At 42.7% G+C, this 14,807-nt stretch overlaps 1 protein-coding gene across 2 annotated transcripts in view; it reads right to left on the bottom strand.

The window, feature by feature from the left end:
• The window catches only part of RAB27A (RAB27A, member RAS oncogene family), a 76,714-nt gene that overhangs the window by 48,576 nt on the left and 13,331 nt on the right, over positions 1-14,807 (bottom strand). The window contains exon 2 of one of the 2 annotated variants that reach the window (XM_032864913.1): positions 9,432-9,552. The exons of the other annotated variant lie outside the window; for it this stretch is intronic. The gene's annotated coding sequence lies outside the window, so the exon portion shown is untranslated. The remainder of the gene's footprint in view (positions 1-9,431; positions 9,553-14,807) is intronic. 2 annotated transcript variants of the gene reach the window in all.

Here is a 14,807-nt window from a genome sequence, read left to right as displayed (position 1 = left end):
GGTTTGTGGAGGGGAAAGATGATGAGATCGGATTAGGATAGGTGGCATGTTAAATGGTCAGCAAAGACACAACACAGAGAAATGCCTGAAAACTACCTACATTCCTATGGCCCCACATTTATCTCCGTCCTTGGGATAGACGCAGAAGGGCCAATGGTGAAAGGTCAAAAAAGAAGGCCCTGACTATAGCCACCACAGAAGAAGAAACACACAAGACCAAGGATCACAGCAGGGGTTTTCACCCACAGAGCCCCCCAGGGGGCGCAGGCCCTGCTGTTTTTTTTTTTTTTTTTTTTTTTTTAAGATTTTACTTATTTTTTATTTATTTGGCAGACAGAGATCATAAGTAGGCAGAGAGGCAGGCAGAGAGAGAGAGAGAGGAGGAAGCAGGCTCCCCGCTAAGCAGAGAGCCCGATGCGGGGCTCGATCCCAAGACCTTGAGATCATGACCTGAGCTGAAGGCAGAGGCTTTAACCCACTGAGCCACCCAGACGCCCCAGTCCCTGCTATTCTGACAAAATTTTGTTTGCATTCCTCTGTTGTAAGGTAGTTTATCTGGCAATGAGTAAAAGGGAAATGTCAGGAAGAGAGCTGGATGTCACTTTGCCTCCACAGCATTCTCTCCTTTGGGAAGCTGACATTAAGCCATTCACTCAGTTTCAAAACTCAGACCCTTGTCCATCATCATACACCACCCATGTAAGTGGGTTGTTGATGAAAACACACACTGACCAGGAGTAATACCTTTCTCATTCAGCCTCCTTCTCTGCCTCTCTTTGACTTGAAAGAATGATAGCACTGATATTAAGAAATGACATGCCAAAACCCTTCTCTAATTATTTAATGCCTGTGGGTTTTCAGAGGAGAATTAGCAGAACTAAAGCACGTGCCCCCCATGTTTTTGTTCTCATTTAAAAATACACTGCTAGGGCGCCTGGGTGGCTCAGTGGGTTAAGCCACTGCCTTCGGCTCAGGTCATGATCTCAGGGTCCTGGGATCGAGTCCCACATCCGGCTCTCTGCTCAGCAGGGAGACTGCTTCCCTCTCTCTCTCTCTCTGCCTGCCTCTCCGTCTACTTGTGATCTCTCTCTGTCAAATAAATAAATAAAATCTTAAAAAAAAAAAATAAAAATACACTGCTATAAATATGCATGTGCAGGTCTCCTGATGTCTGCCAGCATGAGTGTCTCTTGAAAATTGCCTCCTAGCCTTTCTCCTGCTATTTTATTTGTATGACAACCTGGAGCAAATGTTCATGATCAAAGGCAACAGATTTGGCGGCTCCAACTATGCCAGACCCTACCCACCCACCCTGGCGGAAGGAGGAGTTCTAAACCAACTCACCGCATACAGAAGAGGAAGCTCTGCTCTAGGATAGGTACCAAAGAGTGAAATTCCTGAAGCACAGGTATGTACCTGCTCATAATACAAGATAATGCCAAATAGTTAACCGATATAGTTGTCTTACACCCCCAGCTACACTTTTACCAAGATCTGGTGGTGGTTGTCCAACTTCTCAAAATGGTAACACATCAGTGATCTAAATTAGCATTTCTCTGATTGCTAATGTAGTTGAGCGTATTTAATTTGTTGGCCATTCAATTTCTTTTTATGGAAACACATGCCTACACTTCCCCTATTTTTCTATTGTGTTCTTTTTTTTTTTTTAATATTTTATTTATTTATTTGACAGAGAGAGATCGCAAGTAGGCAGAGAGTCAGGGGGATAGCAGGCTCCCCGCTGACCAGAGAGCCTGACGTGGTACTCGATCCCAGAACCTCGAGATCATGACTCGAGCCGAAGGCAGTGGCTCAATCCACTGAGCCACCCAGGCGCCCCTTCTATTGTGTTCTTAATAAATTCCGGATACTAGTCCTTTGTCAGTTACAGATGTTGCAAATATCTGCTTCCTGTTTGTAGTTCGTCTTTTCACTTTTCTTTCTTTTTTTTTAAAAGATTTTATTTATTTATTCGACCGAGAGAGACAGCAGTGAGAGAGGGAACACAAGCAGGGGGAGTGGAGAGGGAGAAGCAGGCTTCCCGCTGAGCAGGGAGCCTGATCCATGGATCCCAGGACCCTGGGATCATGACCTGAGCCTAAGGCAGACGCTTAACCCCTCAGCCACCCAGGCACCCCATCTTTTCACTTTTTTAATGGCTCTTAATCTTCAAATACCAAAAGAAATCCTTCTTTACCAAAAGTGATAAAGATACTTTCCTATATTATTTTCCTAAATGTTGCCTTTCACATTTAAATCTTTAATCCACTGGAAATTTTTTAAGGTGTATGTAGGGATCCAATTTCATTATTTTTTTCCCCTAAAGGATATCTAATTGTCCTAGTACCATTCATTGAAAAAAATTATCCTTTCCCTAGAGATTCACTATATATGGGCAGATATGTTTCAGGGCTCTCTCTTTTGTTCCTGGTCATTTTTACTATCCCTGGGCCAATGTCATAAGGCTTTAGTTACTATTTTGCTTTGGCTTCTATTGAGAAAATTAGGTAATTTTTCTCCTTCAGTGTGTTAGCTAACAAGATTTTACATTTATTCTGCCTTTGATCTTTAGCTTTCTGGTCTCCTTTTTTCTTCTTTAACTCTCTTAACTTCTATTCTTTTATTTATTTATTTATTTATTTAACTTATTTGACAGAGAGAGAGATCACAAGTAGGTGGAGAGGCAGGCAGAGAGAGGGGGAAGCAGGCTCCCTGCTGAGCAGAGAGCCCGATGTGGGACACCATCCCAGGACCCTGAGATCATGACCTGAGCTGAAGGCAGAGGCTTAACCCGCTGAGCCACCCAGGTGCCCCTTAACTTCTATTCTTGATTTATACTTTCTACCCAAGACTTTTCTTTCAAAGTCATTCTGTTTCTTCCTTGTCATTCCTGGAGTGGGGAAGGCTGCAGGTCTCAGAGTCATTCATACATATTTGAATGAATAAAAAAAATGAAATGTCTAATAAGTGCCAGGTATTTGAGGTGATTACCCAAAACTAATCTTCAAATATAACACAATACATTTATATAAGTTGCTCTTTTTTGGAGCTAAATAAAAAAAAAAGCTAAAAAAAGCTAAAAAAAAAAAAAGGTTACTTGAGATACAGTCTCTTAGAGGCAGAATTATCATAGCAAGTTTTTCAATTGAAATAGAGTTCCACCCCCTAGAGAAATATCAGAAAGTCATTAGCTATCTTTTGAATTTTCTTTTCAAAATTATTCTTGACTATAAGTACTAGAGCTCAAGTTCCCCCATTACAACACCTAGCAATTGGAGGCAACAAATTTCAAAAATAGGCGATTTGGAAAGATGCAAAGTACTGCTTATACACATTCTGTAATTTAACATTATCAGTCAGAAGAGTCAGTCCATACCTCAAAACTTGGTTCAGAACCTCAACCCAAACCTGACCAGCCACAATGATGATTTAATTTGTACAAACAATCCAGAGACAGAGGGAAGAATATAGGCATTTCCTTTTGTTTAAAGCAGGGTGAACAAGTCTGATTTTTGCCATGCTGCATCAGGGGGGGTGACAGCTCTGGAAAAGTCTGGTTCTTTCGTAGGTTCTGTCTTAATCAGGGATTATATGTTTATTTATTTAATAGGTGAGTACCCACCACACACTGTGCAAGGTGATAAAATGCAAATAAGACAGCTAAAGCACCTGTCCTCACAGAGTTAACCATCTAATGGAGGTCTCAGAGCACTGACACAAGATGCCAAGAGCACCTATAGTAGGCATAATGAAAGGATCCCTTGAGATTAACACCTAACCTAGATATGGTCAGGTGGGTGAGAGGAGGTTTCTGAGAAGTGGATGAGGAGGTTTGCTGACTTGAGATGCAGAAGGTCTCTAAGTACTTTGCAGTCCTAAACCGTAGGTGTAAGGCTAGCATTCTGTGGGGGAAAACACTCCATAGTCCGATGGTGTAGACCAGGAGAGGGGAAAAAAGGCTGAAAGATCCAGACCCCCATGCACACACTCCCCCCATCTGACCCCACTGCCCATAAACATATGCAACCCAGGAAGCTATAGTTTAAAAAAGAAAAAAAAAAGAAAGAAAATCAAGATCCTCAGCAGATACTTGGAAAAATGACTAAAGATGAGTATGAAATGTTATACTCTAGGCTCTACCCAATCTGCCATCTCTCCTCTCTTAGCAAAAGTGTGAACTTATTACTTTATAAAAGGTGACAACATCTTAATTTTAAAATTAAAGAAGTTGAAACCACATTTCTAAACTCTACAAATTCCAAATTCTAATTATTTAGAATGTACTTTAAGAGAAAAAAAAAAAAAAACTCCAAAGTTTTTCATTGGTCTATGCAATTATCCTGAAATCTGTTTCATTTAATTCCATTAAATGCATCTATTTGACCAAGGATGTCAGACAAGTTGTATTCTAGAAGTGAAAATGGACACTTACAAAAGAAATAGAAATCAGCCAGCAACTCTTGTAACAAGGCTCTAGAATCTTTAGTTCTTAGAAAAACAAATTAAACCTCACAGGTGTTTATAACATTGGAGTCTATATCCGGCTCCAAAGGACCTACAGCCTCTGACTGCAGTAAGTTTTACAGCAGCTTTAAAAAAAAAAAAAAAAAAAAAAAAGTACATTTTCATTTTTTGATTTCCACAAACCTTTAATCACTTAAACACTTTTAATAACTATTAAAGACTTAAAAATAGATTTTTGAGCTAGTCTAAGCAGAATATTTAAATTTTTTTAGAGGAAAATAAACTTGGCTTGACTGACAAATGCAAAATGATAACAATTCTACAGCGTAGGAGGATGTTGGGAAGGGTAGTACTGCCTGGGACAGGTTTGGAAGTACTTCTCAAGAAACCTACACCAAATATCCCTCAATGCAAAATGACATACAAACACCAACACAAAAAGTGTTAATAATCTCAAATCGAGTTTGATATGTAGACTGGCCTAGGACAATGATCAAAAGACACAACTGTGGAGAGAGAGTCTGTTTTTCTTTGTTGTTGTTGTTGTTTTTGTTGTTGCTCTTGTTTTGCTTTGTCTTGTTTTTAAGAGACAGACAGGAAGACAGCACAAGCAGAGGGAGTGGCAGAGGGAGAAGCAGGCTCTCCAGGGAGCCTGATGCAGGGCTCCATCCCAGGACCCTGGGATCATGACCTGAGCCAAAGGCAGACACTTAATGACTGAGCCATGCAGGCACTCCAGGAGAGCCTGGTTCTGATGATTAAAGTCAGGCACCAGCCCGTAAGCACATGAGTTAAAACATCATGCATTTAACGAACCAGGATGGAGAACATGCCTTGCATTCATCCCTGTGTGAAACGATGAGAACGTAGCTCTGGAAGAGCAACAGTCTAACAGAAGCACTCTCTGTGGGAATGAACAGTGAAACAAGAACCGTAACAAACATGCACACAATGCTAGATGGGTGGGAGGGCTGGGGCAGAGGGGGTTAGAAGGAAGGGGAGACAGCGATATGCCTGGCAGGGGGAACCAGGAAAACTTCACAGAGTAGCATCTGGGTCAAGGACTAAACCACACACCAAGGGACAAGTGATACATGTGAATGGACAAAAATCACCAGCTCACCAAGCGAGGGGACAAAGGACTTCACATGCCAAATAAGCATTGTCCATTAAAGACAACAGAAGCTATCAACAACATGATCTTTGCTGCTAATCTGAAAGGTGTAAATAACTGTTGATGGCATTGGGCAAGGGCTGTCTGGCATTCGAAGTACAGCACCCAGACGAGGCTTCCAGCCTTGAAAGAGGAGCAAGTGCTGCGTGACAGCCTGGGAGGGTGGGAGTGAAGATGTTGGCACTTGCAGAGGTGTAAGTGGGAGAAGGGTATGGGTGCCCATAGGGGGCCTCAGGTGCATGGCCATGGAGAGGATGTGTCTAGATGGGCTAGAAAGGTGGAAGAGACTCTGCAACCGAGGCCCGAAAGGACTCCTCTGTAATGTAAAAAGTCCGTGTTATCCTCTGCAATGGAAAGCCACTGCAGACTTCTATAAAAGAGAGGGACGCGAGGTGTCTGCCTTAGAGAGATCTTTCTGGCAGCCCGCGGAGACTGGGAATACACAACAGAGGGTTAGCATGGGATGGGAGAGGTGATGATTTGACTTGGGTTGGTTACAGTGGGAAAGAAGAGGAATAATTCAAGACATATTTTAGTAGGTAGAAAAAATCAGTATAACTTCTTAACTGACTGGTATACAAGTTAAAGATAACCAAAACTTTTGCTTTATTAACGGAATTAATATTATTAACGAAGACAGGAAAAGATGACTTGAGATTATGATTATTATAACTGACACTTACTGAGTGCTTTTCTAAGTCCTTTAAAATGCCAACTTTTTTAGGGGTGCCTAGGTGGCACAGTCGGTTAAACATCTGACTCTTGGTTTCAACTCAGGTCATGATCTCAGGGTCATGATATGGAAGTCAAGCTCCACACCCCGCATGGAGTCTGCTTGGGATTCTTTCTCACTCTGTCCCTCCTGCTTGTGCTCTCGCTCTCTCTCTCTCTCTCTCCTTCTCTCAAATACATAAATCTTTAGAAATAAATAAAATACCAACTTATTTAATCCTCATAATAAAAACCCCTATAAGGGCTCTAATTTTCAGATAATAAGACTGATACACAGAAAGGTTAAATAACTTCTTCAAGGACGCATCACCAGTCAACTGTAGAGCCAGCATTCAAATCCAGACGCACGACTACAATGCTACAGTGTACCAGACATGATCAATTAAATGTCCCTTAGACATGCTGGCCATCCAGGGAGTTGCGTTTAACTCGCATTTGGAACACAGAACTAGGGTTCAAAAGAAGAATCAGTGTTAAGAATATAGATTTTAGAGTTATGAACATAATTGATTTCCTGAGGCCATGGGAGAGCTGAGAGGACCAATGAGAATGAAGAAAGACCCAAGAAGGGCACTAGGAGGAGATTTTTAAAACAATAGTCCAAAGTCACCAAAGCACAGAGGTGGCAGCTTAAAGACATCTGGACTTTCTCCTTCTTGTGCAAACAGGGGATCCATTCAATATTTGCAGAGTGACGAATCTAGCATTCATAGCTAAAGGTTCCCTGCTCAGACAACATCAGGGAGAAGAGAAACCTAAAGGAGTATGAAATGGAGAAAACAAACAAACAAACAAACTGATGTTCTGGGTTCCTGGAAGGATGATCTGTATTTTTTGTGTGAGCAAGGTGCCTCCTGCCTCCAGAGAATCATCAGCAATGCAAACTCCTCTCCTGAGCAGCACTGCTGATCTCACTCATCACTCCCTCCCTCCCTACCCTCCAGCCCCCACAGAACACACCCAGGCCAGAGGGCAGGGCCCCAGCCATACTGCAGTAACCCCAGGAGCACAGAAGCAAGCAGGAAGAGTCCTCTTGCAAAGACAGCGCAAATGAATTACGGCTTCTGCAAAAATCAGCCTTTGTTTTTAATGGGCTTTTTGTGACTCATCAGCTGTGACTGTGCTCTGCCCTGAGCTCTAGCTACAAATCCACCAAGCGCAGAGGGCAGAAGAAAGGAAGGACAGCCAAAGATGAAAAGGGGTCTCAGGAAGCTTTAATCCTAAAAGGAGAAAACAGAAACAGAGGGAAGTGGTGGGCATTTCCTTTTTGAGCACTCAGGTGCTGAGGGTCTCGAGAGGACGGAAACTGGAACAGCAGCAAGAGAAGCCTGGGTTCTGGGACCCGCTCAAAGGCGCAGGTCTCGGTTGCTATGGTGCCATCCTCCTGGCCACAAGGTTTCATCAGCATTTGCTGCCACAGTTCCTGTCTTGTGGGCAGCAGCAGCAGCAACTAAAAAGAAAAAAATCATGTTGTTGTTTTCTAATGGCTGCTGGGTCACTGAACACTGTGTCTGGAAAGGACAAGGGGAAAGTTGTAAGAGACACAGAAAGCAATCAAGATGAGGATAAACTCCTTTGGAATTTATGAACTCCAACCTGGACGGTGTATGGATACGATGCCCTCATGAATAAACACTCTTGCCACAACACTTTTTCTTTAAAAAAAATTTTTTTTTAAATTTATAATCCAAGAATCTAGACAGACAAAGTCGACTTTTAATTAAGGTTTTTCCCATAGTTACTTCTGATCATCAGGGCTCTGGATTCACTCCTAGGAGAAAGGCCTGGACTCGCAGCAAAGAAAATAAAACCAAGAACTGGTCAGCACCCCGGAGTGGAAGTCGGGACTTGCCTGGACGCTGACACTAATCAGCTGTATGACCTGAGTGTCTGCATCCAAACTCCTTCTTCATATACGGACACTCAGAGAGGGAAGACGAGAAGATGAGACACAGGGAGACTCGGCCATCTGCAAGCCAAGGAGAGGGGCTTGGAACGGATTCTTCCTCACCGTCCTCAGAAGGAACCCACCCTGCCAACACCCTTCTGCCCAGTTTGTAGCGCTTTGTCAGGGCAATCCTGGCAAACCCGCACAGACCCGGAAGGAGAGAGAACTGTGTCATGAACATGAGACCTCATGAGACCCCACCCCAGGTCCTTCACTCCTGCGTCCTGTCACTAAGCACCTATAAAATATACCTACCTTTCCTTACATAACCACAATACTACCCCAAAACCTATCAATATTAACAATTCTCTGGGAGCAAATTTAATTCATAGAAGAAATACACCTTATGGTAAAACACATACTTAGATAAAGCTTTTCTCCATTAAAGCTGTTAACAATATTAAAAACAAAATCCCAATAAGCTGGAATTTTAGTGAAGTCCTCAGAGGATGAAAAAGACACTCAGAGCAATTTCATTCCTTGATCAGCTCTCTTATTCAACATATTACTGGACACTAATGATGTACAGTACACTGGCTAATTGAGTTTAAATAAGAAAACATATTATCTGAGAATAAAAACCTATGTTACTGTATTACAGTTAAGAAAACACATTATCTGAGAATAAAAACCTATGTTACTGTATTACAGTTAAGAAAAGAAAGGAAAAATGCAGTCAGTATTCATATGTACCCGATGGTATTTGAAAATTTTCAAACTACACCCCCAGAAATTTAGCAGGTGTTTTAGAGTCTTTGGTTTAAAAAGAAAAACAAAGTTAACACAGGCAGTGGTATTTTATGGTAAATTGCACATACTCTACATGAAAACTGGCATGGCAGAATTTGAAACCTCTACAAAAAAACATGTATATATACATACTTCTTTTCTATTTTTTTTTTTTAAGATTTTATTCATTCACTTGACAGATCACAAGCAGACAGAGAGGCAGGCAGAGAGAGAGGAAGGGAAGCAGGGTCCCTGCTGAGCAGAGAGCCCAACATGGGGCTCGATCCCAGGACCCTGAGATCATGACCAAAGCCGAAGGCAGAGGCTTTAACCTACTGAACCGCCCAGGCACCCCTATATACATATTTAAACACAAAACCATACCTTGAAGGAGGGAGTATGAGTCGTTGGTGGTTTTTCTAAAACTTTAGAAACGTTGCTCCCAACACTTCAACAATTAGACAACGTCCAATCACATGTCCTCTTCAAAAAGGTTACTTTTTGTCTATGTAATACAAAAAGAAATGTTAAAGTCAGAATCGCCTACTTATAAAAGTTTTTCAAAGGAGTCTTTTGAAAAGCAGCCCACTCCAACAACTTTCAAAATCAGGCATCTCTGTAAAAAACCCACAATCCAGCTAATTAGTCTCAGCTGTTCGTCATATGGCCTGAAGACCAGTCAAGTGATTTTGCTCCTTTCAAGCTTACTAAAACCCAATTCCACTGGTCTCTCAGACCAAAGGGAGCTGTATTAACCTCTTCTGGTGTTAGAAGACTGGTACTCCAACTCTTTCTTTTCCCCCAGTCAAAAGAGTAGAATATTTGTTTTCTTGAGAAAGGATCTTTAAAAGTATTGCATTCTTCAGGTCCTGAAAGGTTATACCAGTAGTGTTTCTTCACAAATGCAATGCCTGATTCAATCAAACAACACAGGAGTTCAAATAAAAGTGGCCGGGGACAGGGCTAGATGACTTACCAGGCCTCTCCTGGCCTCCAGACCCAGAAAGAAAACTCTTCACTGGGAGGTCCACCCAGATTTCTTGCTGGCATTTCAAACTCAACATGTCCTGCCCTTGACTTACCTCCTTTGCTCTTCTTTCCAGACCCTGCTTCAGACCCCCTCTCTTCCTGGTTTTGAGTGACACAATCCCAACACCCAGCCAGCCAGGGAGCTGATGGTCCACTGTGACTCCTCCCCCTCTTCCCCTCCCACTTCCAACTGGCCACCAAGTTCTAGGGGTCTTTCCTCCTCCCACCTGTACTCCAAGCTTTTATTATTTCTCATCTGGATGTCTTTGATCATCCACTTACTTAGTTTCCTGGCCTCTAACCTAGCCCTGCTGCTGATCCATCCTCCACACCACACCCAAAATGATCTTTCCGAACTGCACATGGGTGTCCACCACTCTCCTCTGGAAAACCTGACCCCCCACAAGCTCCCTAATGAAATCCCTACTCCTTAGACTTCTGCCTTCAGTATCACCCACCACTCCCTATCCCCTGACTCCAGCCACAAGAACTCTTTATAATTCTCTAAAACCAGTGGTTTTCAAAATGTGAAATCAGTATCATCAGCATCACCCAGGATGTGGTTAGAAATGCACATTCTTGGGCCCGCCCCACGTGCACTGAGTCAGCATTGTCAGGATGGCGACAGGGTCTCTGTTTTAACAAGCCCACCAAGTGATTCTAATAAACACTAAACTGACAGCCGCTGCTCTAAACGCACCAAGCTAGGCTCACCAAATCACGTAGCCCTTTGGCTCCTTCTGCCAGTAATGCTAAATTAGATGCCCCTTCTCTGTGCTTACTCTTCCCTAGAGCTGGTCAACCCTACATGGTGACATCCAAGTTATGTTGGTTGGTGAACATTTTGAAGACAGGAATTGTATCTTTTGTTCCCTCATCCCACAATCACTTGCTGAGCATATACCTGTCACTGGGACAGAAGCTGGGCTTAAACTAATTAATCTATCCTTTGCCTTCAGGGGAAGCCACCCTCTAACTTTGGCAGCTTGACCTGTGACTGAAAACTCAACCTACCCAATCTATAAAAACCTATCACCAGCCTCAAGAACTGTGGGCAGCTTAAAAAGCCTGAATAGAACCAATCTGAAATCTCTCATGGCAAATGACATGGAATTTTGGGTTCACATCTGATGTTGACTCAGATGGACAGACATGGTTTGTAAAGGGAGAGAGGATGCATATTCATGAAAACTTACATACTCCTCTATATTATTCACAGCAACCTCTAGAATTTGGAGAATTTAGTAAGTGAATATACCAAAATGTTTAAGTCCCAGATTAAGATGCATTAAAATTAGCTTATCCTAATTACAGTAGGAGTTGAGTGAAGTACTTCATATTAGCACTTCTCAGTCTTCAGCATGCTTAGGACGCTCCTAGGGATTTTGATAAAATGCTAATTCTGATTCAATCAGTTTGGGTGGGGCCCAGGTGATACCCAGGTAGGATGGGTAGTCCTAGTCTTAGAACTACATTTTGAGTAGCACATAGAAGTAAAACTTCCATTTCTCATAGAACTTGTGATCTTCCCATTAGAGCAACACAATTTTTTTTTTTTTTTTGACAGATCACAAGTAAGCAGAGAAGCAGACAGAGAGACGGTGGGGCGGGGGGGAACAGGCTCCATGCCAAGCAGAGAGCCCAATGCGGGGCTCGATCCCAAGACCCTGAGATCATGACCTGAGCTGAAAGCAGAGGCTTAACCCACTGAACCACCCAGGCGCCCCAGCAACACAAACTTTTTTTGACCTCTCCACAGTGAAAATTTTCTAAAATGTCTTTCCAACTTTAGGATAAAGATGGCATACCAAACACACACCTTAGGTTAGCTACCTCCCCAAATCTCACTAACATAACAGTAAAAAGAGGGGTTTTGTTTTGTTTCGTTTTGTTTTTCTTTTAGACATGAACTCACAAGGACAAAGAGAATGAGTGAAAACAACAGCAACAAAATGTGGAAGCTAGAAAGTAAATGGACAAGAGGTAACTAAGGAGCAGACCTGAGAAAGATGACTCTTTACCTGCCACTTAGGGAAAGCCAAAAAGCAGTTTATCACACAATCTACAGAAAGCCTCAGGCATTCAGAGCCCCAAACACTGCTGGAGGTGAGGGGAGGGTAAAGTCAAGGCTAAAAATACTGGAAGTCTGCTTAGAACGCAGTCCTCTAAATACTGAGTTACCTCCGCATCCCCCCACCCCCACCCACACACATACTCTGGAACTTCCAGAACACAGGCATTCTCCACAGGCGGGTGGTTCAAATGCTCTCTGGAGAATCCGCCCAGCCCCAGAGGGAAGATGTAAAGAAAAAACAAGCCCAGGACGTACGTACTGATCTAACTAAAACTATGACAGAACTTGAGAGTAGGGGCCAGAAGTGGCACACACGTGTGGTAGAGGCAGATGTGGAGGAAATGAGTGAAAATTCTCTTCTGCCGTGGTAAAGTGTCTAGGCATAGGCATTTAAATAATGCTTAAAACTGAAAACTGACCGTAGAAATATCCAGTATGTTGTTTAGAGACAAGAGATGTAACTACCAGCAAGAATCACCTAATTACAAGACTTGAAAGCAGTCTCTGCAGAGCAGGAAATGAGCTGGGGGAGGGGAGTAATGGCTTTTTGTCACACTATGTCCATGAATAACTTGATAAAATTTTTAAAAAAAATTAGTTCCTACAAAATACGGTAGTACACCCTCCACCCCATCCACGGTTTTGGTTTCTGGGGCTTCAGAGACCTGGGGTCAGTAGCTGTCCAGAAGCGTAGGATCCCTGACGATTCATCAGATGGCCAATAGTTGCCTAAGGCTACAACACTGTGGAGGCCGAGAAAAATTAAGGCCATCCCACCTCAGGTTTAGCCTTAGCATAAGTACAGCCATCTTAGCTCCGGCAGCCATCTCAGATCCCTGTGCCCAAGGGCTGAACTTTCCCCTACTTCACCTTAGTTCTAAGAAGCCCCACCCTGCTAGTTCCAGAGACCCCCACCCTACTTTAGTAACAGGAATCCCCACCCTGCTTTAGGAACAGGAACCCATAAATACCCCTGCCTTAACTAAGCTTGGGGTCCAAGTCCCTGCTCCGCTGTGTTGGGTATACTTGGGCCCAAGCTTAAGCTTGTTAAATAAACCCTCGTGTGATTGCATCGGTGTTGGCTCCTTGGTGGTCTCTCCGATGCGAAAACTTGGGCATAACAATCACAAAGCCTAGGTCATCATGTCACTTCAACACATCACATAGTTATTTTATCATCTCACATCATCACAAGAAGAAGGATGAGGACAACACAGTAAGATGTTTTGAGTGAGAGAGAGAGACACCACATTCACACAACTTCATTTAGTATATTGTTATATTTGTTCTATTATTAGTTATTATTAATCTCTTTCTGTATCTAATTTATAACTTAAACTTTATCATAGGTACGTATGTATAGGAAAAAACATAGTAGATATAGGATTTAGTACTAACCACGGTTTCATGTATCCACTGGGGACTTTGGAACATATTCCCATGGATAAGGAGGGACTACTGTAAAATGTAATGTCCATGCTTTAATTTTTTCTTAGATGATTCAGGACATTAAAATAAACATCACTAAGTTGTTGTGCTACCTCCTCAGCATCCAGGATCTACAGTGAATCAGGATGTTGAGGATTTGGGCTCTGGAAACTTTGAATCTTGGCTTTCCTACTTCCTGGCTGTGTGATCTTCAGCAAGTTAGTTAACTTCTCTGTGCCCCAGTTTCCTCATCTGAGGAACAGGGATAATAGAGTTATTTTAGAAGAATTGAATTATGTGATTCCTATAAGTGCTTAAAATAGTGTCCAACACATAGTGTTCAGTAACAGCTATTTTTATTAAGGTATGTTTGCCACTGTGATAAACGTCTCCTGACCACTGCAGTGACTTCATCTTTTACTAGTTTAGACTTCATTCTCCTTGCTCCCACCTTCAGCCGGACGTCCCTGACCATCGTAATCAGTGTGCCTTTCTACAATAACCACTTCCCCTTCCAATGTTCAGTTTCTAATCGACAAGGCACCTGGAAACCAAATAACCAAGCTTTTTAGAACTGCTTGTAAGGGGTGCCTGGGTGGCTCAGTGGGTTGGGCCTCTGCCTTTGGCTCAGGTCATGATCTCAGAATCCTGTGATGGAGCCCAGCAGGGAGCCTGCTTCCTCCTCTCTCTCTGCCTGCTGCTCTGCCTACTTGTGATCTCTCTCTGTCAAATAAATAAATAAAAATCTTAAAAAAAAAAAAAAAAAGAACTGCATATAAAATGGAGGAAAGGGGGTGTCAAGGAATATTCTGAAAGTCTCTGTGAGGCAAATCAGCAAGTCTCCATATATGAACCATCTGACTACTCAGAACCCTCTGGGCTTACTTCCAAACTATCAGCTGTAGGCCAGTGGGTTGGGTGACCAACTCAGGGTAACCAACCATCCCAGTTTACCCAGGACTGTCTTAGTTTTAGCGCTGGTAGTTGTTTTTTTGTTTTGTGTTGTTTTTTTGTGTTTTTTTTTTTTTTTGCTTTTTTTTATATTTTAAGTGTTTATTTGAGAGAGAGACAGAGACAGAGCACAATCTGAGAGAGAGGGCAAGGGGAGAAGTAGACCCCACTGACCAGCAAGCCCGATGTGCAGCTCAGTCCAGGGACTCCGGGATCATCACCTGAGCCGAAGGCAGACGCCTAACCAACCGAGCCCCGCAGGCACCCCTAGCACAGAC

Source organism: Lontra canadensis, unplaced genomic scaffold, assembly GCF_010015895.1.
Source record: "Lontra canadensis isolate GAN:19392208 unplaced genomic scaffold, GSC_riverotter_1.0 scaffold28, whole genome shotgun sequence".
Taxonomy (NCBI): Eukaryota; Metazoa; Chordata; class Mammalia; order Carnivora; family Mustelidae; genus Lontra; species Lontra canadensis.
This window is presented reverse-complemented; position numbering and strand designations above follow the sequence as displayed.